General features: G+C 39.5%; 1 long non-coding RNA gene across 1 annotated transcript; it reads left to right on the forward strand.

Annotated features, from left to right (window-relative positions):
• LOC150074865 (uncharacterized) lies at window positions 1–25,955 on the forward strand. The gene is made up of 3 exons (XR_016547942.1): window positions 1–128; window positions 8,835–8,861; window positions 25,878–25,955. It is a non-coding gene; the product is annotated as an uncharacterized LOC150074865 (long non-coding RNA).
• The last annotated feature ends 1,460 nt before the right edge of the window (window positions 25,956–27,415 follow it).

Below are 27,415 nucleotides of genomic sequence, written 5' to 3' on the forward strand. Positions count from 1 at the left end.
TAAATGAAAAAGTTCATTTCATCACGATTTGAATCTTTTCACCACTGTACTCTTAAGTGCGTTTTGGCAACATGTTTCATCTGGTGAAAGTTCTGTTTCTCGTCTCCTTTGTGGTTTTCCTGATCCAGGTAAGAAAGATTTACAAAAAGGTTATTTAACCGCTATCTGGCCCCAAATTCAGACTTATATAGATTGCTTTCATAATGCGAAATACTTTGTGGGGCCCTTAAAATATTCCTCTATTTGTTATTATTTTTAATTTATATTGAGTATAAAATCAGCGAATGTTGAGTGAATGGAGAATTAAAAATGTCTGAGGTCGCCTTATTTCAAAAGCGTTGTTGTTGCTTGGGTTTTATTGGCGCATTAGCGACTAAGGCTATAATGCGCCATTCAAAAGCGTAATTGATTGCGTATCATCTATGACAGTAGAGGGGTTGCGCAACTTGCCAGCCGATTAGTGAGATTTGGGTTCCAATCTTGTCATGACTGGAGGAAGGAATTTTTAAAGGCCTCTGCAATCAGGGCTGTACTCCAACGATTTCAGATGGAGTAAATAAAATCTCCCCACTTCCCGCATCAGTTACTCCCGAATTTTCAATGAGCGCAAAATGCAAATCGGTCAGAAGACACATTTTTATAGACAATAGTGCATATCGGAGCAGTGTGGTCCAAGTTATTGAGGCTCTTAAAAAAATCACCACCAAATTACATTCACTGGGTAATGCAACTTCGAGCTCCTAAAAATATTAAAAATTCTTCTTGCTTGTTAGAGAAATAGTATGCAAGTAATGGTCGAGACAGTGAATTAATAATTCTTAGCAAGTGTAATTAAAAATATGAAATAAGATTAAAGTACTTTTTAAACTCTTAAAGCAACACATCAAATAATCCGCATTTAGATTTTTTCTGTTGTTGTTATTTGGTTTTTAGGAGCATTAGCAACTAAGGCCATATTGCTCCGGGGATATGCGGTGGTCATTCCCTGACCTTTCCACATCCTCCATATTTGGTGGGCACGGGCTCGAACCCCGGTCTTATCAAGAAGCGTGTGTTACGCCCTATTGCTCCTGCCCACCTGGCTACGGAAGCGCCAATTTTTTCTGATTCATGATGATCTAAAATTAACAGATTTCCAAGAAATAAGGGATTGGTGCAGAAAATCTTTCGCATTTCAATTGAAGTGTTTCGGGTATTTTTTTTTTTTTTTTTTTTGGTTTTTTTTTTTTAGGAGCATTAGCAACTAAGGCCATATTGCTCCGGTGCAGTGGTCATTCCCTGACCTTTCCGCATCCTCCGTATTTGGTGGTGATGGGCTCGAACCCCGGTCTAATCAAGAAGCGTGTGCAACGCACTGCTGCTCCTTCCCACCTGGCTACTCAGGCGCCAAGTGTTTCGGGTTTTTTTTTTTTCGAGTTATTCTGCCAAATGCTTAAGCCTCATAAGCTAAAACTGGGCCCTTGAGTACGCACACTTTTGCAAACTAACACGCGATGCTCAATGTGGTCTTAGATGCTAATACGCTTTATAAATTAACAGTAATAATAACAGTATTGTATGGAATGCCAAAGAATAACACTCTTGTTGAATTTAAAAAAAAACAATAAAAGCAAACTCCATCTGACTGAACTATAACCTCCAATTTTCTTTGCTCATAGACCCTTTTAATTCTCTTACATCGTAAACAGTCCTAGATTTCTGTTCAAAGAGTGTGCGTAGAGCCACATTGATGTGCTTATACCCACTAATACCACTAGCGAACCCCACCCATTTGTTTGTGCTGCTAATGTGAGGTTCAATTTTTCTTAAAATTTTAAACTTTTGTCAGTTTCAAATCCCCGCCGTAGATTATTTGGACCTATTTTAATTTTGAGATTTATCATGCAGTAATGATCATAAGGATCGTCACAGCTGGGATACAGGACGTTTCAAGGCCTACCAATTAATAGGCCATGTGATCGAAATATTCTGGTTTTGTTTCTTGATATTATTGAACTTGCTCTTCTTGACGTTACTTCTGTTGTTGTTAAGACTTCGCTTATTCCAAAAATCCGAATTTTCACTTTACTTTTCTGAAGAAAACTATCACCTTCATTGTGTGGGTTAAATATCTGACTTCATGTCTTCTCTTCTATGCTGTTGTCAATATCGACCAATTATGTGACAAATATATATATATAGAAGATCTCTGCTTGACTAACATAAGTTGTTGTAGGCTTTTGTGAGCGTCAGAGACTAAGGCCATATTTCTCCGCGTATACGTATGTTGGCTGCACAACGAATGCGTTCGGAAGCCGATTTTCTGTTTACTGCAAGAAAAACCCGAGTTACCTGTCGAAAACAACATGCTACCCTCGCCCGAGAATCTCGGTCACGTTGTGAAAAAGGCCCATAATATCGCTCAAGTCATCCATGGGATTCGAACGCAGTGGGGTATTTTCCAGCCAGTGTAGGGGGAACGGCGATTCCATTAACTGTGCTACCCAAGAGGACAAACTGAAGAGGCGTAAACTTCACCGATCGCCAAGGTCACATTATACATAAGTTAACTCGCTAGCCCCATCTGGTATAAATTTGTGAAACAATCTCGTCCTAGAGACATTGGACCTTCTGATGTGGTCTGCAGATGTTCGCCATAAGGAGATTTGCTATGCAATCCCCATCTGGTTCGATTCGTGGAACAATCCGGTGCTGTGGATTTTGGATGTGATACAGCTTGATTTGGTCTTAAATTACGCAGCTCAGCTAGAAACAGCAAGCATTACGGTTGTCCGTAAAAAATATGATCATCCCTCCTTGGTTTTACTAGATGTATCATTTGAAGGCATTATATTGAGGAGCATCCGGAAATCCAATGAAGGAAAATTACTTCAGTATTGGCTTGAATGTAGCAGCCTGTTCCACGTATCGATCCTAAAATGAGGTTTGGAGGATTGATGGAAACAATAATACACGCTAAATAATCAGCGCAAACGTTTCGATGTTTTACGGACTTATCTACGGGTTTGGTCAATTACATTTTGCTTATTTGGAATTACACGACCTTGTCTCCACAAGGTGTTTTTAGCTTCAAAGAAACTGAGGCTGTGCGTTGTCTATAATTGCATGTATTCCTCGGTTGGTTTGTGCGTGGCTACCCGAAAAACCCGAGTCTCTTGTAAACAAAAAAATGCAACCATTGCCAAAGACCAACTAACCCAGCCTTTTCTGTGGGAAAAAAAGACCATCAGAATTCCTCGCTTCACTGACGGGATTCTAACTTGGACCTTTTCTATCCGATGTGTAAGGTCAGTGATCAAACCCACTATGCTACAGCTAGGGTCCTTATCTCTGGCATTAGCCTGCTACATTGCAGATGCCAACGGGGACAGCTTAGATAACATTAGAGCTGTCAAGTATTGGTGTTACTGTTTCTTAGCTCATCATACAGAACCCTGCATCAACCCGAGGCTACGTTATCAGTTAGAGGAACTAGAGTTTTACAAAGAGAAAGTTTGGAATTTCCTAAAATAAATACCAATGGTGTCATTTCTTCTTAAGGATAATTATAATAAGACTTCAAGTTCTTCTGAACGGTGCAGACAGACTGCCGGGAGAGCGCATGGGTTTCTGTTCATAATATACAGGAACCTTTCCAGCATGGACAAGAAAATCTTCTAATATACAAGGCAGCGTGTAGGCCGCATCTTGTGTACAGGTTAGGAAACTATTATCAGAAAGACTAGGATCAATTGGAACGAGAACAGAGAAGAGCAACCATATTAATTAAGAACACAAAGGAATACTTACCGCGAAAGCACTCGGTCCTGCAAATGGCAGCTGTTAGAAACTAGGCAATTGCAAAAATATAACTGTCTCTGAAAAGATCGTCAGAAGGAATCCTTAAACATTAGTATAAGTGAGTAAAGAGAGCATACGAAGATGTCTGAAACGTAAAATAATGGACGAAAGTATACTCCCCACCATGAATTATGGAAGTGAAACTTGGGCACTCACCAAAAGAATGGAAGAGAAGCTGAGAACTACACAGCGAAGAATGGAACGAATCATATTAGGAATCAGACTGTTGGATAAGAAGATAAACACATGGATTAGGCAGCAAACTCAAGTAAAGGACATTCTTATCAAAACTAAACTAAAATGGTCTTAGGCTGGACACATAGCTCGAAGATATGATGACAGATGGACTAAGAAAATAACAGAATGGTACCAAGAGGAGGTAGAAGAAAACCTGGAAGATAACGACAGAGATGGAGAGATGAAATTTAGGAGACTGAGGGTAGTAAATGGATGGCCATCGCCCAAAACAGAAGGAACTGTGAAGTTGTTGGAGAGGCAGTTTATCATCATCAACAGCCATTTTTAATCCACTCCATCCCGCAGTGGATTAAAAATGGCTGTTGATGATGATAATTGAAGATGACCTTTTCCAACTGTGATCAAAGCAGAAAAATTATGATGCTATTTTTATGGTGTTTTAGGAATATCAGCGACAAAAGCTATATTGCTCTGTATACACTGTCTGTAAAATGCATGTGTTCTGAGGTAGATTTTCTGTTTGCTGGACGAAAACCCCGAGTTTTCGGGAGAAAAATTCGGGATTTTCTCCCGAAAACTCGGGAGAAAACCCCGTGCAACCACGCCTGAAACCAACTATCTCAGCCACATTGTGAAAAAGCCCATAAGAATTCCTCACATCGTCAACGGGATTCGAACTCAGATCTTTTCCACCCGTGATGTGGAGGACGGCGATTCTACCAACTAAGCTACCTACGAGGGCAATTATGATGGATTCATAAACTGACAAAATGGGTGTTTTTAATGCTTCTATTGGAATGAGACTTCCAACGTTGCAAAAGTCGATGTGACACAATCATGAACTTAAAGGAAAAGTTGTTAAACCTGGTTTTTGCGCGATCATACTAATCTGGGCAAGTCAGATTACGACTTAAACTCAATGTGCTGATAGTCTTCAGCCAAATTGATTTATAAGGGAAATGCTACTTCTTAGGATCACAGGGTAAATAACTGTACGACTACAATAGTTGTTAAAGCAGGGACAAGTTGTCTAGTGGAGATAATAAGCAAGTAATCCTTGAATGTATGAGGTCATCTTTAATTATTCTTAAAGTCTATCAGAGATGTATCCTCGCCGGTAGCACAGTTGATAGAATCGCTGTCACCACCGTGTGGAAGAGACACTATTTCGCGTCCCGTCGACGACATGAGGGATTATTTTAGGCGTTTTTAACACACTGTGGCTGAGTTAGTCAGTATCAGGTGAGGGTAGCATGGCTGTTTATCCCGGAAACTCTAGTTTTCGTCCAGCAAACTAAAGAATCGATCATAAAACACATGTAATCTACGGAAAGTATACAAGGCACAATATAGCCTTAGTCTCTGAAGCTATTAAAACCATACGACAACAACCACAACAGAGATGAGGAAATGAAGGAATCTAATAACCCTTTTATTTAAGGATTGTGAGCTGTTCATGAAAACGTCTTAGTTTAAGCTATGCTTTAGTATTTGTGATATTGAACAGACCTCTGGGAGAAAAAGACATGAAAGATTAATATATGCGGAATTTAGTTGATTGGAGGAGAGGGAAAGAAATTTTTTTAAAAATATTGTAAGGTACGCTCTTCTAGGTTCAATAAATTTGGTTGAGGACTAAATTAGATATTGGGACTGTCTTTTACGATCCGTAATTCATTGGAAAACTCAGACTTCTCGTTTCGGGCTGGAAAAGCCATAGACTTAAACGCTTTAATTTAGTGACGTTGTGTTATAGACTATTTCGATATGAACTCACTGCAGAAAGTTGTCACAAGGAGCTAATCTGCTTGCATCGTGCAGATAGCGGTCAATCTAATCATGAAAGCCAACAGAAGAGTGAAAAATGTGTTTATGTGAATTGTCTTGTTAGGAACTGTCCTTCTCACTTGGTACAAAGTACGTCTTGCCCTTTTTATACACACACTGATCAAAAATTGGGAAACTTTATTCACTATAAAATCGGTCTGATTTTCTTTAGAATAACAGCAAGTGTGCGGCGCGGCTTGGATTGTTCAAGGTGTTTAGTGCGTTTTGGTCTAATTAAGACTTTCTTAAATATCTTATGGGAACCCTTACTATCAGAATTTGAATACCCGTCACTGTCTTCCCCAGGTTCGTTAACAGATCCATTCACTGTATGTACCTCGCCTTTACTTACAAAAGGCTCAATGTTGAGGAGTTCTTGAATTTTAACAGTAGATTTCCTATTTCTTTTGTTACCACCCCTCCCGACACAGTATCTTTGTTAGCACTCGTTTTATTTATTAACGTGCTTATTTCTCAAAATTCAATTACAATTCGCAGGCCACTACAATTTCCAACATTTGGCACTGGAATATAAACTTCCCCAGCCCAAAATGGCTGTAAAAACTATAATAAATTTCAACTAGAAATCTTCAAAAATAAATAACTGTTTTTCCTCGGATTTAAACACTGACACACAGAATATTAATGTTGTTCTCTTAATAAAGGTCCCCTAATCTGTAAACATTAGGATTTCAAATTAAGCCAGATAAAATTTAAAGTATTTACGCCATGCTGTAGCATAGCAAACAATCAGCTGACCGTTAGAACGAAGAACTTTCCAACTGTCAAAATAAACTCATGTACAGAAGTAGCTGAATGCTACGTGATATTGGGGAAAAACCTTCAACCCTGCTACAATGTAACTTCGTTAACACGGTGATCACCAAGAAAATCAAATAACTCTTCTTGATACAACATTTTCAACATAATTCAGGAGCACATAATAGCCGCGTGTAACATATACAGCGCTACCCTGGCTACTGTCAAGCCCATAACTGACGGCTGCCCTTTGAAAGCAGAGGTCAATTGCCCACAGTTGACCGCTGCTTTCAAAGGGCAACCGTCAATTGTGGGAAGAGATTAAACTCTTAGAGCACAAATCAAGAAATTTCAGAAAAATGAATGTAATCAATCCAACTTCTGCAGTTGAGGAATATTTAACTGCAGCATTGCAAAACCTCTTCAGCAGGAATCCTTATACATTGGTTTGAGGAAGTTAGGCGAAAGTATTGAAGGTGGGCTTTAAAATTGCGAGAAAAGCAGGGAAAAGCCGCCGTAGCCGAGTGGTCACGCGTGAAAGCGCATAAGTACACGTGCCTTGAGTGACCGAGGTTCAAGCCTGTGACTGCTAAATACGGTGCTGATTCTTGTACTCTCTCTACTTTGTGAACTCCTCTGACTGTGTTGTCGTCCTCGAGCCTAAAAAGAAAATTTATTTATTTTAACTGACCAAATTGGTGATCCTTCAGTGTTTTCATTGAAAAGAGATTTCTAACGTTGGAAAGTCGAGTGACACAATCATGAATGTAAAGGAAAGGGTAATTAACTTCATGGAGTATAAGTGAGGGTTCGTCTTTGTGCGATCATATTTCTCTGGGCAATTAAAATTACGATTTAAACTCCATGTGCAGATAATTTTAAACCAACCTGATTTATAAGTGGATTTGTACAAAGTTGTTGCTCTGATCAGCTCACAGGATAAATAACTAAGCCTACGATAGTTATTTATCCTGTGAGCACCGATCAGTTGTTATATAGTGACCACAATAAACATGTGATCCTTGGCGAGATTACGTCATGTTTGGTTGATCTTAAATTCAAAACTATCAGAGAAAGTAGAAACAACGCTTGTTTTATTCGAACAAGTTAGGAATATCAAAATTGTGGTAATGATGGAATCTAACCCTTTATTTAAGGATTATGAGCTGGTGGTTAAAAGGCCTCTAGGTTAAAGCTATGCAGCATTATTCATGATGTTGAACAGACCTTGGGATAAAAAAGACGTCATTAAAGATTTATATATGCGGAATTTAGTTGATTTGAGGAGGAGAAGAAACTTTTAAAGATTTCAAAGGTACGCTTTTCTAGGTTGAATAAATTTAGTTCAGGACATAAGTGGAAATTGTGGTGTTTCCTTTTAGCAATTTATTGGAAAACTGGGACCATATATTCTTGAGCTGAAGCAATCGTCGGTTTAATACTATCGAATTATATGTGTATGTAATCGATTACTGCATTCTTTGTTGTAGAACCCATGATAAAAATGTGGAAGGAGAGCATAGGTTAGTTTAATAGTTTTATATTTTTAATTTATTTGGGTGTTTCAACTAAAAGGCACCGGGGTCTGTCTCACTTAGTTTTAAGCAATTTGTCGTGCGGACCTTTTTGCCCAGATATTAAAAAAATAAAAAAAAAATGAATTTGTTTTAAAAATTCGACTATACCGTTTAGACTTTATGATTTTTAAAGATAATTTTTTCTTAATCAATATATATATTTTTCAACATCAGCGTACAGTTACCCACCCCTCGTACTCCACTTATTCTAAAAATGATCGGTGTACTAAACCAAAGAGTATTTTGCGTAACTTCTCCGCGCGCTTCAGCCGTTTTTGTTTTTTGTTTTCATTCATATAAAATCATTTTCCGTTCGTTTCATAAATAAACCCGTGACTTTTTCATAAACTGAGAATAGGGAACAACTCTCCCTTTAAACGAAAAAAATATATAGCAGTTTATTAGGCTAATTTTAGAAATTGCAAAATCTAAATGATAACTTAGATCAACTTTAACATCAAATAAAAATTTCGGCCCAAAAACAAACAGACTAAACTTAAAAATATGCGAAATTGATCCCCATTGTCTTTTAATTGAAGCACATTACATATTAGACACATTTTTGTAACGAAACCTTTACAATTTTATTTGTTTGTTTATTTATTTATTTATTTTTTTGTTTTTTGTTTTCAGGAAAATAATGGGCAAACCGCAGACCCCGTAAGTACAGAAAGCCTTTTAAAATTAGATGGTGATATCAGTAATTAATACTTTTAAAATGGCAAAAATACTTTATTTATACAAATTTGGAAATTCTGAGGTATATATATTTTTGCAGCTGCAAACCCAGCAGTGACCGTGAAGCTGTCTGGTATTTTGGTCAGTAAGAATAATTTGATTTCTTTTGCGTTTTGTGAAATACATAACATCATTTTGATATCAATTTTAATATTTTAAATTTTAATGATTATAATATCTGTGAGACCGTTGACCGCTGACATCTTCAGACTTCTCTGTTAGCACAGTATTCTTGCTGCGCTAACAGAGTGGGCTGTTCTTCCACATAGCATGGAAGAAATTTTTATTTGATTTTTTTCACAAAATGACAGAGTTGGTATTTATGGCTAGGTGTCCTCTCTCCCAGAAATTTGTTATTTTTGATCGATAAAACAAACAGAGCATAAAGTAGTGATTCGACATGATCTCAGTAGCAGCTTAGTTAGGTTACAAAACATTGCCTAGGCCAGCTTAAAAATTGAACGGCACAAGGATTTGTGGGGATCATCATTGGAGAGTAAAGGAGAAAGCTTCTGAATGGATGCGGCGCAGATTATTATATCTGGAGATGAATGTTTAAGAATACATGGCTTACAGTTACTTCAACTCACTTATCATTGTGTTGTGAATTGATGGTAATATATGGATCATGAATTTATGCGGACACTGCTTATGGTGCTGTATATTGAGGATGTCCAGTCCATTATGCTGTGAATTTTCATAACGGGTGGTAATCGGTTAAGACACAGTTCCTTGTGTTACAAGTTGAAGGATATAATAGAATTAGGTTGCGATGCAGCTTATGGTACATCACCATGGTGGATAAAATGCTACAGTCCTAATTCATCATTTTTTGTATTCATTGATTCTGAATTATGTACTGAGTAAGTGTAAGTGTATTTAGGGTCAAACGGCACAAGGGGTTCCCCCCATCTCCGCGTAGTTTACATTGTGGGTGAACCAGTTGACTGGAAAAGCCAGAGATTTAAAAGTGTATGGACTTTGTATATGTGTGATGCCTTGTACCGTTGTTCATCTGGTCATTTAGCCGCTGGGCCCCTACTGAGGCCCAACGTTGCCCCACTTACGCCCCGTGGAGGCAGACCAGGAACCCAGTAGTCTGTTTCACTCTGGCAGGTCCTGCCACTTAATTTCCTGAGATTTCGGCGGCTAGGACCTAAAAAAAAAAAAAAAAAAAAAAAGAGACAGAAACGCGTCGACGTAGGGGTAGAATCGCTTAGTTTTGCTAGGCCAAGTTATGGGCGTAAGGTAATTTAGATATGTTAAGTTTTTGGGTAGGGCTTTCGCTAGCTTATAGATAGAGAGGGGGGGAGGCAGAAGGCTGGGGGGAGAAAGACAGAAATATGGGGCCAATAGAGTAGGTAGCCCCAGTTTTCAGTGGGACATGCCCATGTCCCACCAGAGTAGAAGATATAGGGTGGAGAGGAGAGGAGGACGAAAATGTCCCCCCTCCCCCCAGGGAAGTAGGTTTAAAGGTGAAGGAGGCTAGAGTGCCCTCTTCAAATCGCCATATGGCTATTGGCAGCTATTGTTTCAAGTTTCTTTATTCATGGGGCAAGCTCCGTCCTTGTGCTTGTGTCCCTCATCTTTAGTTGCAGCCTTTACATTGTGCTGGCTGGTGTCTCAATAGTGGTACTTGATGTCAGTCATTGTAGATGGTGATTAATGTCCTTCTCCTGATGAAGAGGTCTTGTGCGAACTGGGATAATGCTCTATATTCATCCTCAGTATCTATGAAATGGGATTCCAATCCTTTTGGTAGGTATCTTATTTTTGTTATAAGTACTCCTCTGAGGTCTTCATATTGTGGGCACTCGTACACTATGTGATTCCAGCTTTCTGTCTCCCCGCACGTACAGTTTGGGTCCTCAGTGAGTCCGAATCCGTGCAGCTTCTCATTGTAGGGTCCGTGTCCTGTTATTAGAGATGTCAAATGGTACCCTGGGAAGTACCAGGTCGGCTGTTTTGGGTAGATTTTCTGGAGGTGTACTGAGTATGGACTGGAACCAACTTATGTGAGACAACTGTATATAAACAAACATTATACTAATCTCTTTTGGAGCAGAATATGAATGTGAAACGCCAAAGGAAACGGCCTTTCTGGGTACAGTAATGGATATGCACAAGTGCGGGTTTGCCCTAGGCTGGCTTTGAACCACTCTCACTTAAGAAATAATAACAACAATGATAATATTAATAATAATAAATAAAGAGTAACCCAAAACCTTGACGACCATAATTTATTACGATTACAGTGTAAGTACTTTTAACAAGGTATTCTGTAAAAATATGAACACTCTTAACTATTTTTATTCACATAACCGTAGTCTCCAACATTAAAAAAAAAAAAAAAACTACTCTCTTTATAAATACAGCGGTGTAACTCATTTTGCAAAAGCATTGAAGTCGAAAGTAGATAGTGTGAGAACAGGCCCAAGCGGACATTAGTTATGTAAACTATCCAAATATAAAATTCACAACGTGATATTGCAGTGTAGTCTCAATTAATTACATCATTCTGCATGGTTTTCGATGTTTGTAAACTAATATCTGTTTTTAACAGCTATTAGTCAGCCAATTAGTTTACGAAACATGCCAGGAATTTGGCATCGTCTTCGCGAGTTCATGAGACGTGGATGTGAGGCCTGTATTCAGGCCTCATATCCACGAATGTGGACATTTTGAACAATTACTATAAGGTAATGCGAAGAGTTCAATGTCATAGACAGACCTTCAAAACTCGGAAACCATGCTTTTCCGGAACTATGTTGATATAAAATATTTTTATTCATAATAACTGCACAATCATACACCAACCGTTATTAAATAAATAAATAGTGTTCTGTTATATTAAAATAATGATGATACAAATAAATAGAATGATAAAATTCCACCCGATAAAACTGATAAAAAGGTAACTGTTTGTACAATAAAATATGAAAATTTAAACTGCAAAGAATTATTTACAATAAAAGAATGTAGATAAAACACAGGATGATAAAGCGCTAAAACACCGTAGCTTTCAGAGGCATCCACCTCCTTTTTCCAAGCCGTTGGAACGACAGGTAAACAAGACTCTACAAGTTTGGCTGAAGGCTGAAAAGATTTCCAAAGATGTGTATCGGACATTGCATGCGACAGGATGCCAATCACATATGTTCTTCGGCCTTCCAAAGATTCATAAGGCGGGGGTTCCACTTAGGCCGATTGTGTCATTTATAGGCAGTCCTACACATCCTGGTTCCTAGCCAGACTGATTTCTCCTATTGTTGGAAGTTCCGATTTAACCATCAGGGATTGTGGAGACTTCGTGCGATTCATAAGGGATCAGGCTATAGAAGAGGGCGAGGCCATGGTATCATTCGATGTGATATCCTTGTTCACGTGCATTCCTATTGACCATGGGGTGCAATGTGCACGCATGGTAATGGAGAAGGATAACACCCTAAGCAATAGGAGTCCGTTAAGCGTGGAGGACATTTGTAGTGGGGTGGAGCTATGTCTCTCAAGCACCCCCATGGTGTTTCAAAACACAATGTACAAGCAGGTTCATGGCGCAGCAATGGGTTCCCCTATTAGTGCTGTCATAGCAAATTTAGCTATGGAGGAGCTCGAAGCCAGGATTTTTGATGGGTCGGTTCTCCCCATGCGCGCATGGAAACGATACGTCGACGATACGTTTACAATTATTCGGAGGGGTAGAGAAGATGAGGCGCTTGGTTTCCTTAATAGCTTCTCCCCGTTTATTCAGTTTACCTCGGAGGTGGAAGTAGAGGGTACCCTCCCTTTCTTTGATGGGTTGGTACATAGGGAATGCCCTAGGCTGAAAACCAACGTATATAGGGAACCGATGTGCCGGGGCAATATACACATTACAATACGGCACAAACCAACCATCATAAGAATCGTGTTATTAGGGCATTACTAGATAGGGCTGGGTCCCATTGCAGCACCTCCGAGGATAGAAAAGAAGAAATTAAACGTGTCACAGCGGATCTCAGAAAATGCGGCTATCCCCAGAAGATCATAGATAAATATATCCGAAAAGCGAAGCACAGACGAAGAGAACCGTTTACACCAGTTGCCGCCGCATACCGTATTTCCCCATGTATAAGACGCACCTTAATTTTGGGGCCCGAAATTTGAACAAAAATGTATTACATAAAGTTATTGAACTCAAGTTTTATTCATCATAAAATTCATACAACTCATCACTGTCAAAACTCCCATCCATTAGCTTGTCCTCATTTGTGTCTGATGACGAATCACTGTCTTCATATATTGCCTTGTCCTCTGTTCCATCTATGGCATTTGAAATGCCACACTTCTTAAATGACTTGACAACGATCGCAATCTTGATATTATCCCAGAATCTTTTCACCCAGGTACAACTTCTCCTATAGTTGGTTTCTTCACTCTTCCTGCTGGTGTCAAATTGTCCCCAGAAGACTTCATCCATTGGTTCCATTCGTCTCTCATGTCAGCTTTGAAGGGTTTGTTAATGCTGACATCAAGTGGTTGGAGTGGGATGTCAAGGTATGACGGAAAGTTTTGTTTTTTGCTCTGCAGCAATCTTCTTTGTATTTTTTGTTATGTGTGCCCTGAACTGATCAAGTACCAATAGGGCAGGTTTGCCTAAGAGCCTACCTGGTCTCCTGCTCCAAACTTTCTGAAACCAGATCCACCCAACCCTTGTCAATAACGTGGACAATCATTCCTCGAGGAATGTCTTCTTTTGGCATTGTTTTGCGTTTGAAAATCAGCATAGGAGGCAGCTTGGTTTCGTCGGCACAACAAGCTAGAACAACTGTATAATGGCTCTTTTCATGTCCACTTGTCTTCACAGTTACAGTTTTCACCCCCTTCTTATCAACAGTTCTGTTACTTGGGACATCAAATTGAAGAGGGAATTCGTCCATATTTGCAACCTGTCCCAACTCAAACTGATGTGTCTTCCGACATTGAATGACAAAACGATGAAATTCAAGGACCTTCTGCTCATAGCTTTCAGGCATATTTTGGGCAAGTCTGGTGCGTGTACGCATGCTTAGTCCATTCCGTTTCATGAACCTGAAGCACCGATTGTGTCCTCCTTTGAAATCAGTAACTTCTTTTTCATCAGCAATTCTTCTTGCCTCATGCTGAACCATCTTTGTGGACACAGGAATTCCAATTGCCCTTTACTCCTCAATCCATATCTTCAATTCCTTCTGTAAAACTGGCCATTTTGCTGACTTGCCTCTAATGGCCTTGTTCTGCCGTGGCGTTTTCAGTAGGGGTTCCTCTTCCTGTAGCCAGTCTCGGATTGTTTTCTCAGTTGGAGGACCAAATTACATTCAGCAGCACGAAAAACTTTTCTGAGCCATTTCTGGGCAAAACGTAACCTAATATACCGGTAACAAGTGCGAAACAATGAACGCGAAAAAGCGGGAAATGCAAATAAAAAAAAATCTACAACCACTGTATAAGACGCACCCAGTTTTCAGACCCCAGATTTTCCGAAAAAAGGTGCGTCTTATACATGGGGAAATGCGGTTCATTCCCTACTATCCGGGTATAACTGAGCGTATAGCTCGGGTATTGCGCGATTGCCAGACACACTGTGTGCAGGTGCCAGGGCGGAGTTTGCACACAGTTGTATCACAGGTCAAGGACTCCATTCCAAGGTATTTACAAGTGGGGTCGTGTATGAGATCAGGTGCCCGGATTGTGGGGAATGTTATGTTGGTGAAACGAAACGTCGGTTCAATGATCGTCTGGGGGAGCATATGAAAGCGATAAAGACCGCGGATTATGGGAAGTCTCTTGTGGCAGAACATTTTTGGGAGGAGCACCATCAAATCTTCCCAGACGAAGCTGTTATCGTCGACCGGGCACCTAGATTTTGGGACCGCAAATGGCTCGAGAGCTTGAGGATTTGTTCCTCAGAGAGCAATACCATTAATAGCGACAGGGGAATCCGTATTCATCCCCTCTTCGAGACGGTGGTTCTTGGACGGGATGAGCGGTTCCGCCTGGCACGTTCCCGAGCAATTTCCGGTTCCAGTGCACATGAAGAGAATACTGCCCATGCTCCTGTAGAAACACTTGCTGAGAACCGTGAGCCTGCTGATATTTAAGGATGTGCCGTACGATAAACCTCACTGTTGAAAAAGGAGGTGGATGCCTCTGAAAGCTTCGGTGTTTTAGCGCTTTTATCACCTTGGTTTTCTCTACATTGTAAAAGATTCTTTGCAGTTTAAATTTTCATGTTTTATTGTACAAACAGTTACCTTTTTATCAGTTTTATCCGGTGGAATTTTATCATTCTATTTATTTCATTTATCTACATTATTATTTTAATATAACATAACATTATTTGTATTTTTAATAACGGTTGGTGTATGATTGTGCAGTTATTATGAATATTTCCAACCGCAGAGGCCTATTTGAAGATAAAATAATTTTATCGTCTACATATGAGGAACTCATTCCTGATGTTATGCCGTGTATTTTTGAGACACCCTATATATAGGACGACAATAAAAAAATGAAAATTAATCCAAAAAAATTTGGTAAAATTTAGCAAAAGATCTAATATTTATTTTTGAATGTACCATCAGGAATGGTGTTCCTGAAACACGTTCAAAATTTTTTTAAGCTTTTAAATCGAAAATCTATTAGAGATCAGAGCGATGTTAAAGTGGATTTTAGACGTCTTCCAGTCCATTCGCCACCAAACAATACCCATAGAAAGAACAAATACAGTAAAATACATTAACGAAAATATATTTATTACAGCAGACTTCCGTTATTATCAGCATTTTGAAAAGTTATTTGAACGAAATCGTTTTGGTGAAATATTCAGCACAAAGAATTATTTCCGAAGTCCCTCAGAAAATAAAAGCTCCCAGGAATAACTTTTCCCCAATAAATTGTAATAAAGAGCATTTTGAATTTCTGTTTACAGTAGTTTACATTTTTACCCTATACAATTATTAAACTTTTCAAGAGGTTATAAATCTATGCACAAACGCATTTAATAAGTGAAATAGATGCATCCAGAAAAGCGTGATGTTCATTCAACACGAATATTTATCAGCGGTATCACGAAACTTATACATTCATCAGAGTATGATGTCATTGCGATGTGTGGTGGTTCGTTCACATTTATTTTGGAATAATGACTTCCACCCTTTTAAAGCCAAGGGTGGACACAAATCGCTACTCTGACTGCTATTTCTCAGGATTCCAACTTCTAGGATGAGTGTATAAAGTTGCAATATAGGAGAACATAAAGACCACACCAATTTGTAATGAATGACAAATTTTAATTATTAGTGTTAGTAATGGTCACATGGTGCAAGAAAGCCTATGGATTATGCTCCTGCATCAGCGAAAAAAAAGAATAAAAAAAGAATAATAATAAAATAAAATAACAAAAAATAAATAAAATAAAATAATAAATATAATAAGAGAAAAGGTAATAACAATCTATGAGTTTTCCTCCTCCCATAGGTAATTATCCAGCTGACCTTTAAATTTCCGCAAACTGTGGCGCCTTCATAGTCGGGTGGGCAGGAGCAGCAGTGCGTAGCACGCGCTTCTTGATTAGACCGGGGTTCGAGCCCGCGACCCCCAAATACGGAGGATGCGGAAAGGTCAGGGAATGACCACTTCATATCCCCGTAGCAATATGGCCTTAGTTGCTAATGCTCCTAAAACAAAACACCAAATAATAATAATCCGCAAATTGTTTGTTTGTTTGTTTGGGGATTTTTTAGGCGCATGGGCGTCTATGGCCATAATGCGCCATACATAGGTTAGTATTTATCCTATTTCTTTACGGATCGAGAGTCAGGAAACTGATTGTTGACTAGCTAAAGGAGGTGGTATACATTGATTGCTTTGAGAAAGTTAAAAATCTTTGAGACATCTGTTTTATTGCCCAAAAGTGAACTAAGCGTTAGTGGTTCTTCAGTTGAGGCTGGATTGAAGTGATTCTGGCGTTCTATTGCAAATTTTGTGCATTCCACAAGGATATGTTTCACTGAAAGCACTGTTTTACAGTGATCACACTGGGGGTGAATCTCCCCTCTTAAAAGGTAACCGTGAGTAATATTAGTGTGACCTATACGGAGACGAGCTAGTATTACCTCCTGTCGTCGAATTGTACTGAGACTTGAAGGCCATTGCTCAAGATTTGGCTTGATACTTCGAAGCTTATTTTCAAGTTGGTTTTGCCACGTTGATTGCCACTGGTACATGCATTTTTCATGTATTATTCGTCTATAATCTTGATGAGGAACTCTCCACTGTACATCAGGTGGTAAGTCGGCCGCTTTTGCGGCATTGTCCGCTAATTCATTTCCTGGAATTCCCATATGTCCTGGGACCCAACAGAAATGTATGGTTCTTCCAAGCTCAGATAAGGTAAATAAAGAGTTTGTTATTTCTTTTACGACTGGGTGGGTGATGTTCATGGTGTTTTCCAGGGCTTGAAGTGCACTTAGAGAATCAGAGAAAATTATGCTGTTTTCAATATTGGAGGTCTCGATATGCTTCAGTGCAACCTGAATTGCCAATAGTTCGGCAGAAAATATACTGAACTCATGTGGCAGTTTGTAGGCCAATGTTATGTTCGGGAAAACTGCGGCAATTCCAACGTGGGTGTCATTCTTTGACCCATCTGTATGAACTACAACAAAGTTTGGAAACTGCTCCACCACTGCAAGGTACAATTGCAAGAAATTTTCTTTATGTAGTGCAGATTTATCCCATTTATTAAGGTATTTATCACATAAAGGTGGAGTAATGCTCCACGGAGCAAGGAATAGTGGAGGGGTATTTGAGATATTATCAAAACTCAGATTAAGTTCTTCTAGAAGATGTCTTATTCTTATACCTAACGGTCGGTTAGCAGTAGGGCGGTTATGGTATAACCTGCTGTGTTGGGGGGTGAAAAGTAATTCCCAATTTGGGTGTTCAGGCATAGATCTAATTTTATATACATAGCGTAATATAAGTTGTTGCCTTCTGATAGAGAGAGGGGGTTCGTGAGCTTCGGCATATAGACTATGTATTGGAGACGTGCGATATGGTCCTAGAGCAATACGTATTGCACTATGATGGAGAGGATCAAGCCAGCGAAGGACACTAGGCCTTGCTGAGCTATACACTGGTGCCCCATAGTCAAGTTTTGATCTTATTAAAGATCTGTATAGCCGTAATAAGGTAAGGCGATCAGCTCCCCACTTTGTTGCTGAGAGAACCCGGATAATATTTAATTTTTGTTGGCAGGATGTTCTTAGTCTTTTAATATGTTCCAGGAATGTAAGCTTATGGTCTAAGGTGATTCCTAAGAATCGTATGCTGGGTTGAACTGCTATTGGTTGTCCGTTCAGTTGTAGTTCCGGGTGTGGGTGCAATTTACGTTGTCGGCAAAAATGGATGCACAACGTTTTTTGAGAACAAAGCTGAAAACCATTGGTTTGTGCCCATGTACTGATCTTATTTATTGCCCCTTGTAACTGTCTCTCGATCGTATTCATGTTTTTCGCATGGCAAGAAATACTAAGGTCATCTACGAACAGTGCCTTATCGATAGTGTTTGGAAGTTGTTCAGCAATGGTGTTTATTGCAATTATAAAGAGTGTAGCACTAAGTACAGAGCCCTGGGGAACTCCTTCTTCTTGAAAAAATTGTTCCGACAGCGAAGTTTTAAATCGAACCTGGAAAGTTCGCTTGTCTAGGAAATTGCGTATGAAAATCGGGAGATGGCCCCGAAGTCCATGGCGGTGTAATTCGCGGAGTATTCCATACTTCCATGTGGAATCATAGGCCTTGCTGATGTCAAAGCAAACCATTACATGGTGTTCTGATCTAAGGAATGCATTCCGAATGGAATTTTCTAGTTTTACTAGTATATCTAGTGTTGATCTGTTCTGTCGAATGCCGAATTGTGCAGAATGTAAGAGATTGAAATTTTCCAGGTACCATATCAGTCGACGGTTCACCATCTTTTCCAGAATTTTGCAAAGGCAACTGGTCAGGGCAATGGGTCTATAGCTAGTAGGGTTTGTCGGGTCTTTTCCTGGTTTAAGGAATCCAAGGACTGTAGCGTGGTGCCATTGTTCAGGGAATGTGTCTTCCCGGTAGAGCCTATTGAACAGATCAAGAAGTGACTGCAGTGATTCAGCACTTAGTTTCTGTATCATCGAATAATGGATATTATCTGGTCCTACAGCGCTACGCCTAGATGTTGACAAGGCTCTATGTAGTTCGTGGATAGTGAATGGTAAGTTATATTGTTCTTCTGCTTTTGAAGAAAAGTTTAACTTTTGTTTTTCTGAATTTGCTTTGAATCTTCTGAAGGCTGGTATGTAACTTTCTGTTGCTGATGTTTTGGCAAAAGTTTCTCCTAGTATATTGGCAATTTGGGCAGGGTCAGAAATGTTCTTGCCCTCTCCATTCCATGATAGGCTGAGGTGTCGTTTGATATTTACCACTCATTTTCCTGATTGTTTTCCAAATTTTGTGTGTGGGAGTTGCTTGATTGATGGTTGAAGTGAAGCGAATCCAAGCGGCCTTTTTATTACTGCGTCTAACATACCTGGCTCTTGCTCTAACGCGTTTAAACTGAATGAGATTAGCTGCGGTTGGATAGCGCCTAAAAGTATTCCAAGCTTTATTTTGGTCTCTTTTTGCTGCACGGCATTCGGCATTCCACCATATTTTTGGGTGTACAGATAATTTTGAGGAGGATTTTGGTATAGCTTGTCCTGCTGCGTGTAGTATAGTTTTTGTGACATACTCAACGGCTTCCTTGGTTGGGGATTTTTGTATAATTTCAGGGTCCACTTTAGCTAATTTTTTATACATCTCCCAGTCTGCTTTATCAATTAGCCACCGAGGAATTCTAGTAAGTTGATAAGAGGGTTTATTTAGTAATTCAATTGTAATGGGAAAGTGATCACTATGCAGTGGATCATTGTTTGCCGTCCACTTTAGAGTAGGATACAAAATTGCAGAACAGATAGACAGGTCTATTGCAGTATATGTTCCTGAAGGAAGGTGAACATAAGTAGGTGACCCGTCATTTAGAAGGAGAAGGTTGTTATCATCTAAACATTTTTCAATTAGTTTTCCTCTTTGGTCAATATTGTTGTTACCCCATAGTGTGTGATGACCATTTAAGTCTCCCAGAATGAGGAAAGGTGTGGGGAGTTGAGCTATGAGGTTGTTTAGATCATTTTGTTGGATCGGAAAGCTTGGGGGAATATATAAGGAGCAGATTGTAATATGGATGTCAGCCGCTACACGGACCGCTATTGCCTCGAGGGGAGAGTTCAGTAAGACCTGTTTGACAGGAACATATGGGTTTGTTATAACAGCTACACCACCATGTGCAGTATTTTGATCAGTTCTATCTTTTCTAAAGATATTGTAATAAGACAGTTTTGGTGTGTCTTGAGGTTTGAAATATGTCTCTTGGAGGCAGAGACATATTGGTGTGTATTTAGAGATAAGTCGTATAGGTCATTAATATTGGCACGGAAACCACGACAATTCCATTGAATTATTGTGTTCATTGTTTATCTCTAGTTAGACTTTCCGAGCGTTTTCTTGGTGCTGAGGTTCTCTGTTTTTCACTCTTGTTTTTGTCTTTCTTTCGAAAGTAGGGCCTTTCTGTTTCCATGTCTTCTTCTACAAAAATGTGTAGGACCGGGTCATCTGGGGGTATTTCCTTAGTATCCATTTCTTGTTGGTGAGTAGAAGTTACGATTTGTTTTTCTTTGTGCCCTTCATCCGGGGAGTGGAGATTTTCGATTGGTATAGAAATAGGCGTATTGACTGCCTGAGTTTCAGTTGCATTGAACAGTGTTTTTACATAGTTCGAGAAAGACTCTTTTGGGGGTACTGTTAGTTCAGTTTGCGATGCGGTTGATTGGAATTTTTTGGTGATTTGAGCATACGTAGATCTATTTGCAAGGTTTGGTGGTGAGATATTTCGCTTAGCTTCTTGATAGGACACGTTATGATTGGTTTTATAAATCTGAATAAGTTTCTCAGTTTTCCAGCGTTCACATGTTCTAGCGTAAGCGGGATGATCTTTTTTGTAGTTTGGGCATATCGGTTGGGGTGCAGTACAGGCTTCGCAGTTGTGTTCAACTGACCCGCACTTTGCACAAGCAGGAGTTCCCCGGCAAGCTGTCTGGGAATGTCCGTACTTCTGGCATCGGAAACACCGTAGGGGATTTGGAATATAAGGTCTGACATTACAGACGAGATATCCAGCCTTAATGGATGCTGGGCGATGTGGTGTATTAAAGGTCAAAATGAGATTACGTGTAGGAGTCAGAACCCCTTCTTTTCTGGTGGAAATTCTCTTGACCTGTATAACGCCTTCTTCTTTAAGTTCTTCAAGCATCTCCTCTTCGGATACATCTATTAAATCCCAATCAGAAATCACTCCTTTAGAGGTGTTCAGTGATCTGTGGGGTGTCACAGTAACTGGTATTCCAGCAAAGAGATTAATATTCAAGAGCCGCTCTGAGTGTTTACTATTAGAGGTCTCGATCAGAATATCTCCTGACCTAAGTCTTTTTACAGACTTAGGAGTTCCAGCTCTGCTTTCTAATTCCTTCTGTACCCTAAATGGCGAGATTTTGCCAATTGCATTTTCACCAGTTGAGTGCATGATCAGGAAAGCTGGAGTAGGATAGATGTCAGAGTCAGTTTTCTGCCGTTTTGAAGTTCCTGCAATAGAACTGTCTTTCTTTTTTGTTGACTGGGGTGCATCTGGCAGCCCAGATAAGTCCGAGTTTGATTTACTCATGACGTGCTCTTTTTGGCCCCGGGAGATTACCTTTTTCTCCCAGGTTACCAGCCCCGCCACGTGGAGGCAAGAGCGGTGCCGCCTAGTGACCCAAGCGAAGTGAAGGTTAGTATTAACGAAAAATAAAAAAGGGGGTTAAAGAAAGGTACTTTCCTTTCTGGGTTATATAATTTGAAAGATCTATTCAATTATAATGCTCAAGAGTTAACGGACTTGCGAAACTCAGGAGAAACGTATATACAGTAAAGCGTATCAGATAATCACTATGAAAAGGCGCTGTGGTCACTAATATCGCTTGGCACTCGGGGCCATAATCCGCAAACTATCGGACTCTACCACCCATGTACGTAATTTAAAACTCACTGGTTAAAAGAAAACTTTCTGCCATCCAGTCTAAATATCTCTCCTCCGTAATTTGAAATTATCGCCCCCTTGTTTTAGAATCATTTATAACCGTGAAAATTTCGTCCTCATTCATTTTACTGATTCCTTTCAGAGCCTTAAACACCTCAATCAAATCTCCTCTAAGGTGCCTAGTTTCCAAGCTCTGCAACCCACATATTCGAAGTCTTTCTTCATATGGACGCCCTTTTGCCGATGTCGCCAGGCGAGTTACCCGTCTTTGCACTCTTTCAAAAAGCTCGATATCTTTCTTTAGGTGCGGTGTCCATACTTGAACATAATATTCCAAGTGGGGTCTAACAATAGCCTTATATAATCGGATTACCGCGTACTTATCTCTACTAGCAATTGTTCGATAGGACACCATGGGCCTTCCTTTCAACCAAACTAAACTATTATATTTAGGCCAGCCGAATAATTAAATTCCTCTGCCGTGCGTCTTATGTCTGTTAATTGCGTGTTTTCTGTGGTAGATTTGTCTGTTTGCTGGACGAAAAACCCCAGATTCTGGAGCGTAAATCTTGCTATCTACGCCTGAGACCGACTGACTCAGCCACGTAGTGAAAAAAGCCCACTAAAGTTACTCGCGTCATCGACGGGATTCGAACCCAGGCCGTTTCCACCCGGTGTGGGAAGGACAATGACAATATCGCTGTGCTACGCGCGCAGACCTTCCTTTCGATCACTCTACAATTATCGGAGAATTTCATGTCTGGCTGTATCGTAACACTCAAGTCCCCTTCCTCCACTACTGGCTTTAGTTCAACTCCACCAAGTGTATAAGTTATTTTGGTGTTACTGTTCCCCAGGTGCCATACCTTACGTTTTGTTGGATTAAAACATAGCTGCCATTTTTCTGACAATTCCTGAGGTCTATCTAGGACACTCTGAACAAGCTCTGCTTGGCGGTGATCCTTAACTACTCTACTAATCTTTACATCATCTGCAAATTTAGACATCACGCCCTCTATCCATTCACTGATGTCAATTTTAAAATTCCAAAACAAGAGTGTTCCTAATACTGATCCTTGGGAACCCCACTTTTTACGTCAACCCAATCTGAGGAATAGCCATTTATCGCAACCTTCTGACTCTGCCCTGAAGACATCCATCTAAGGATTTTCCCCTTAATTCAAACCTGTACCAGCTTATAAAGTAACTGCTTGTATTGGACTGAGCCAAATGCTTTTCTGAAATCCAAATAAACAATTTCGAAATTATTCCAAAGTTCAGCTGTTGAGTGACTCTGTCAAAATAGCTAATCATATTAGTTAAAAATGATTTTTCCTTTACAAAACCATGCTGAGTATCCTTCAGAATTCCATTTCAATCTAAACGATCCTGAATTTCAACTTGGATCATTGTCTCCATAATTTTTCCTACTACTTAGATTAACCGGCCGATAATTTCCCACTTCACTCTTATCCATCTGGCCTCCATGGCTCTCGTGGGTTGTACAGTTGGTAGATTCGCTGTCCTCCTCACACCGGGTGAAAAAGACCTGAGTTTGAGTTCCGTCGATAACGTGAGAAATTTTATGGACCTCTTTCACAAAGTGGCTGAGTTATTGGTCTCAGACGAGGGTAGCATGGTTTCCCTCTGGGAAAGTCGGTTTTTTGTCCATCAAACTGACCACAAAACACGCGTAATTTATATACAGTATATACGGAGCAATATGGACTTAGTTGCCGATGTTTCTAACCTCCCCCTACTACTGCTGCTACACTGGCCTGCCATAATTTGCACCTACCGTCTTAGTGTAGTCTCATCTATATGTGGACATGACATGTGTTTTTGTAAAGGGCGGCACCTAGAACATCTGTTCAGCCGACCGGGCTAGCCCGGTCGGCAAATTTGGGTTGCCTGCCTAGCAACCCAAAGGTCGCGGGTTCGAATCCCGCCTCGGGCTTGGATCAAAGAACTGCAAAAACCTTGGGAGGTGCATTATGGCCACATAAGCCGATGCGCCAACAACTACCAAAAAAAAGGAAGAATTTCTCATCCTACATTGAAATAAAAGCTCTTTGTGCATTTTTATCTCTTCCTGGGTTGAGCTTCAATAGTTTTTTTTTTTTTTTCACTCCGTGGCGGAGTTCAGTCTCAGGCATAGATAACAAGGTTCCCCTTCCCCAGAAACTGGGAATTTTTTGCCCAGAAAATCAGGGAAATCGATCAGAGAACACATACAATATACAGACACAATGGTCATCGGTATATGTAATTAATTACCGGGTGACCCTAATATAATAGTTGGGTATTATTTTTTTTTATTTTTTTTTCGAGCTTGATCTGTAAACTCCCATTCATCTGGACCATCCATTCAACGGGAATGCAATTGAGTGACGATGTTTCTTCTGCTAGAATTTGCCTTCCTTCGGCGATGCCGACTATTGCAAAGAGAACTGAATTCGAGGGGTTAAGAGACTCTTTGTAATCCCTCTAAATATCCAGTACTTAATGGCAAGGAATTTGCACTAAAACAACTGGGTAACGCCTTTTCGCACATAATAGATTATTATTTATTTATTTATTTATTCAGTTGATTGCAAGTTACAATCGCTCCTTGTACGGCGTGCAAGCCAAAGGGGGATATTTACAATGCGGAGAATAGATTTACAAAAATATTTACACTTTAGTAATAAAGTAAATAAGTATATTAATATAAAAATTTTGTCCTTCCTTGCTGGATGTCTTCGTAGAAGAGCATTCGCAACACTAAAATTAATAACTTCGTACTTGAATGTGGTGATGATAGCATAATTCAGAGAAGGTAAAAGACGATGGGTTACAGTTAGTAGCGTTGTGACTCAATTGTTTGTTGGCAAATAGTCTTTCTGAAGGCCTCATTGGAGCGCAGTTTTTCAAAGTTTAGATTAGAGCGAATTGGCCTAATTTTAAGGTTTAGTTTAGTTTTATGTTTGTGTCAACAACCGCTCTTATTGGATATTCCATAATGCAGGAAAGGCTCTTGCTTTTGTGGCATTAAAATTATTTTGAAAGCAAAATTTTTCATCCCAGGTTAGGCCCAGGTCTGTGTCTGATTACACTCTCTTATCGAACAATTAATGCCACTCTTAAAACTTTTCTTGTAAAGAGAATTTTAGGTAGTTACCAGTTTTGATATTTAGTTCATTATGCGAAGGCTGCTTTTGAAATTATCCAGTCTTTTACTTTATTTATTTGGGGATTATAGGAATTCCGCCTGCACCCTTCGGTGTGGCATAAAGTTATTGTCATTGGTGGCGGGGAATCTGGAATGGAAACCGATGAGGCACAAAGAAATATCGCTGCGCTCTTTGAAACTAATGGCTACAAAAAACTGTTCGGTGACGGTACAGTATGAATACAATTTTCGTAAGGCTTGCACTACACAATGATCAACTTATACTGCATTAAGGCAAAACCATTGTTCTTCTCCAGTGTAATTGATACAAAGAAATAATGTAAATATTGCAGATAGAACGATCATCATAGTCAGTGGCAGATTTTCTAAAGAGGGGTTAAATCACCTAAAAAGGGGGCTGAGCAATGTTCCGGAGAATTGCTAAGTTTTAATTACGTAACATAAAAAATTGCGCGTTATTTTGATATGGGGGCTGAGCCCCTTTTGCCCTACTTGGGACCGCCACTGATCATAGTGATTGTTCTTTCAGATATTGAGAGCATCCAAATGACTTTCTAAAAGTTGACTATTTTACATTTTACTTGTCTCGTTTCAGGCATGTCTTCCTGCTGTTTGCAATCAAACCACTGAGTGTTGTTTGGAAGGAACGTGCCAACCATTAGGTGACATAGGTAATATGATTATTTATAATTTTACAATAATAATTTGTGGTAGCCAAGTTAATAGCAATAATATTTTAAAAGTTTATATTGTAACAATTTCAGTTTTCAAGAGCATAAGAATCCATTGTATATTTATTTCCACATTCCCTTATCAATCCCTGTTTTAATAGGTGTATGTACTTAGAGTTTCATAATAAAAACCTACTTAATTTTTCGCAGTGACTATTTGAAGATTCTTCCCGAAGTTGTTTAAAGAAGAGGAATTTAAAGACACATGTATAAATATGGTGGCAGTTGTATGTCATAGCCAAATATGTAGATGTTTATGCAAATTTATTAGCAATAGTCGCTCTTTTGAAAAGGAGGTTGAAGGGTGATAAATGCAAATGCATATATATGTGTGTGTGTGTGTAAATACATTTGTATTTGCATGAAAGTCCTTTCTCATTTCCCCCTTTTTACATACTATTTATATGTATAAATATACATGTGGGTAGCGGTAATTCCACACTAGCATACCATTTCGGTGGTAGAAAACTAGAGGTGGTTGATAAGGGAAAAGACTTGGGGGTAATAACATTCCAACGTCAAGTTCTCTGAGAGTGTGAAGAGGCTGCTAGAATAGTTCAAGTTCATGTGCTGCTGTCAATAGTATACAGGAATTTTTCCAACAGGGACAACGTCATGATCTCATTGTAGAAGGTCAGGTCACATCTGGAATACATCACACAGATTTGGGAGCTCCATTCTAGGAAAGATATAGGATCGTTGGGTAAGGGTGCACAGAAAAGCAGGTGCCTCCGTAGACAGGTGGGAAGGAGCAGCAGTGCGTAGCACACGCTTCTTGATTTGACCGGGGTTCGAGCCCGTGACCACAAAATACGGAGGATGCGGAAAGGTCAGGGAATGATCACTGCATATCCCCGGAGCAATATGGCCTTAGTTGCTAATGCTCCTAAAAACCAAATAACAATAACAATAGCAGAGAAAATCAACAAAATTGGTTGGGGCATAAAAAGGATATTCTTACTAAAAATGAATCTAGAAACTAAGTATTTGCATGCTCACCAAATTGAAATATATACAGCTTTAAAAGGATTAAATGCTGTTGCTTTTTTAAAAATTTCTAATAGGAATCGCACAACGGGACAAACTTAAATCGAAAGCTGATGGTAGCAGAATAGAAGTTTAAAATCTTGCATTCACCCAAAGAGGTTAATTATTGGAAAAACTTCCACCTAGCGTTGTGGAGGTGGGTAGTTGGAATAAATTTAAGGAAGGTTTATTCAAATTATTGGCAGAAAGCAGCAAATGTTGCTTTCTTTCTTTTTGATTGTGCTGCATAAGCTTTATTTACTTGCATCAGGTTGCATATGCTAATACTAATTTCTGATGGTTTCAATATTGTGATGTTCTTTCTGAAAAGAAACAAAAATGCCCTCAACGTAAGATAGTAATTCCGCTGAAACAC

The sequence above is a fragment of the Mastigoproctus giganteus genome, unplaced genomic scaffold (assembly GCF_048544385.1).
Source record: "Mastigoproctus giganteus isolate SK-2022 unplaced genomic scaffold, ASM4854438v1 scaffold_32, whole genome shotgun sequence".
NCBI classification, from domain to species: Eukaryota; Metazoa; Arthropoda; class Arachnida; order Uropygi; family Thelyphonidae; genus Mastigoproctus; species Mastigoproctus giganteus.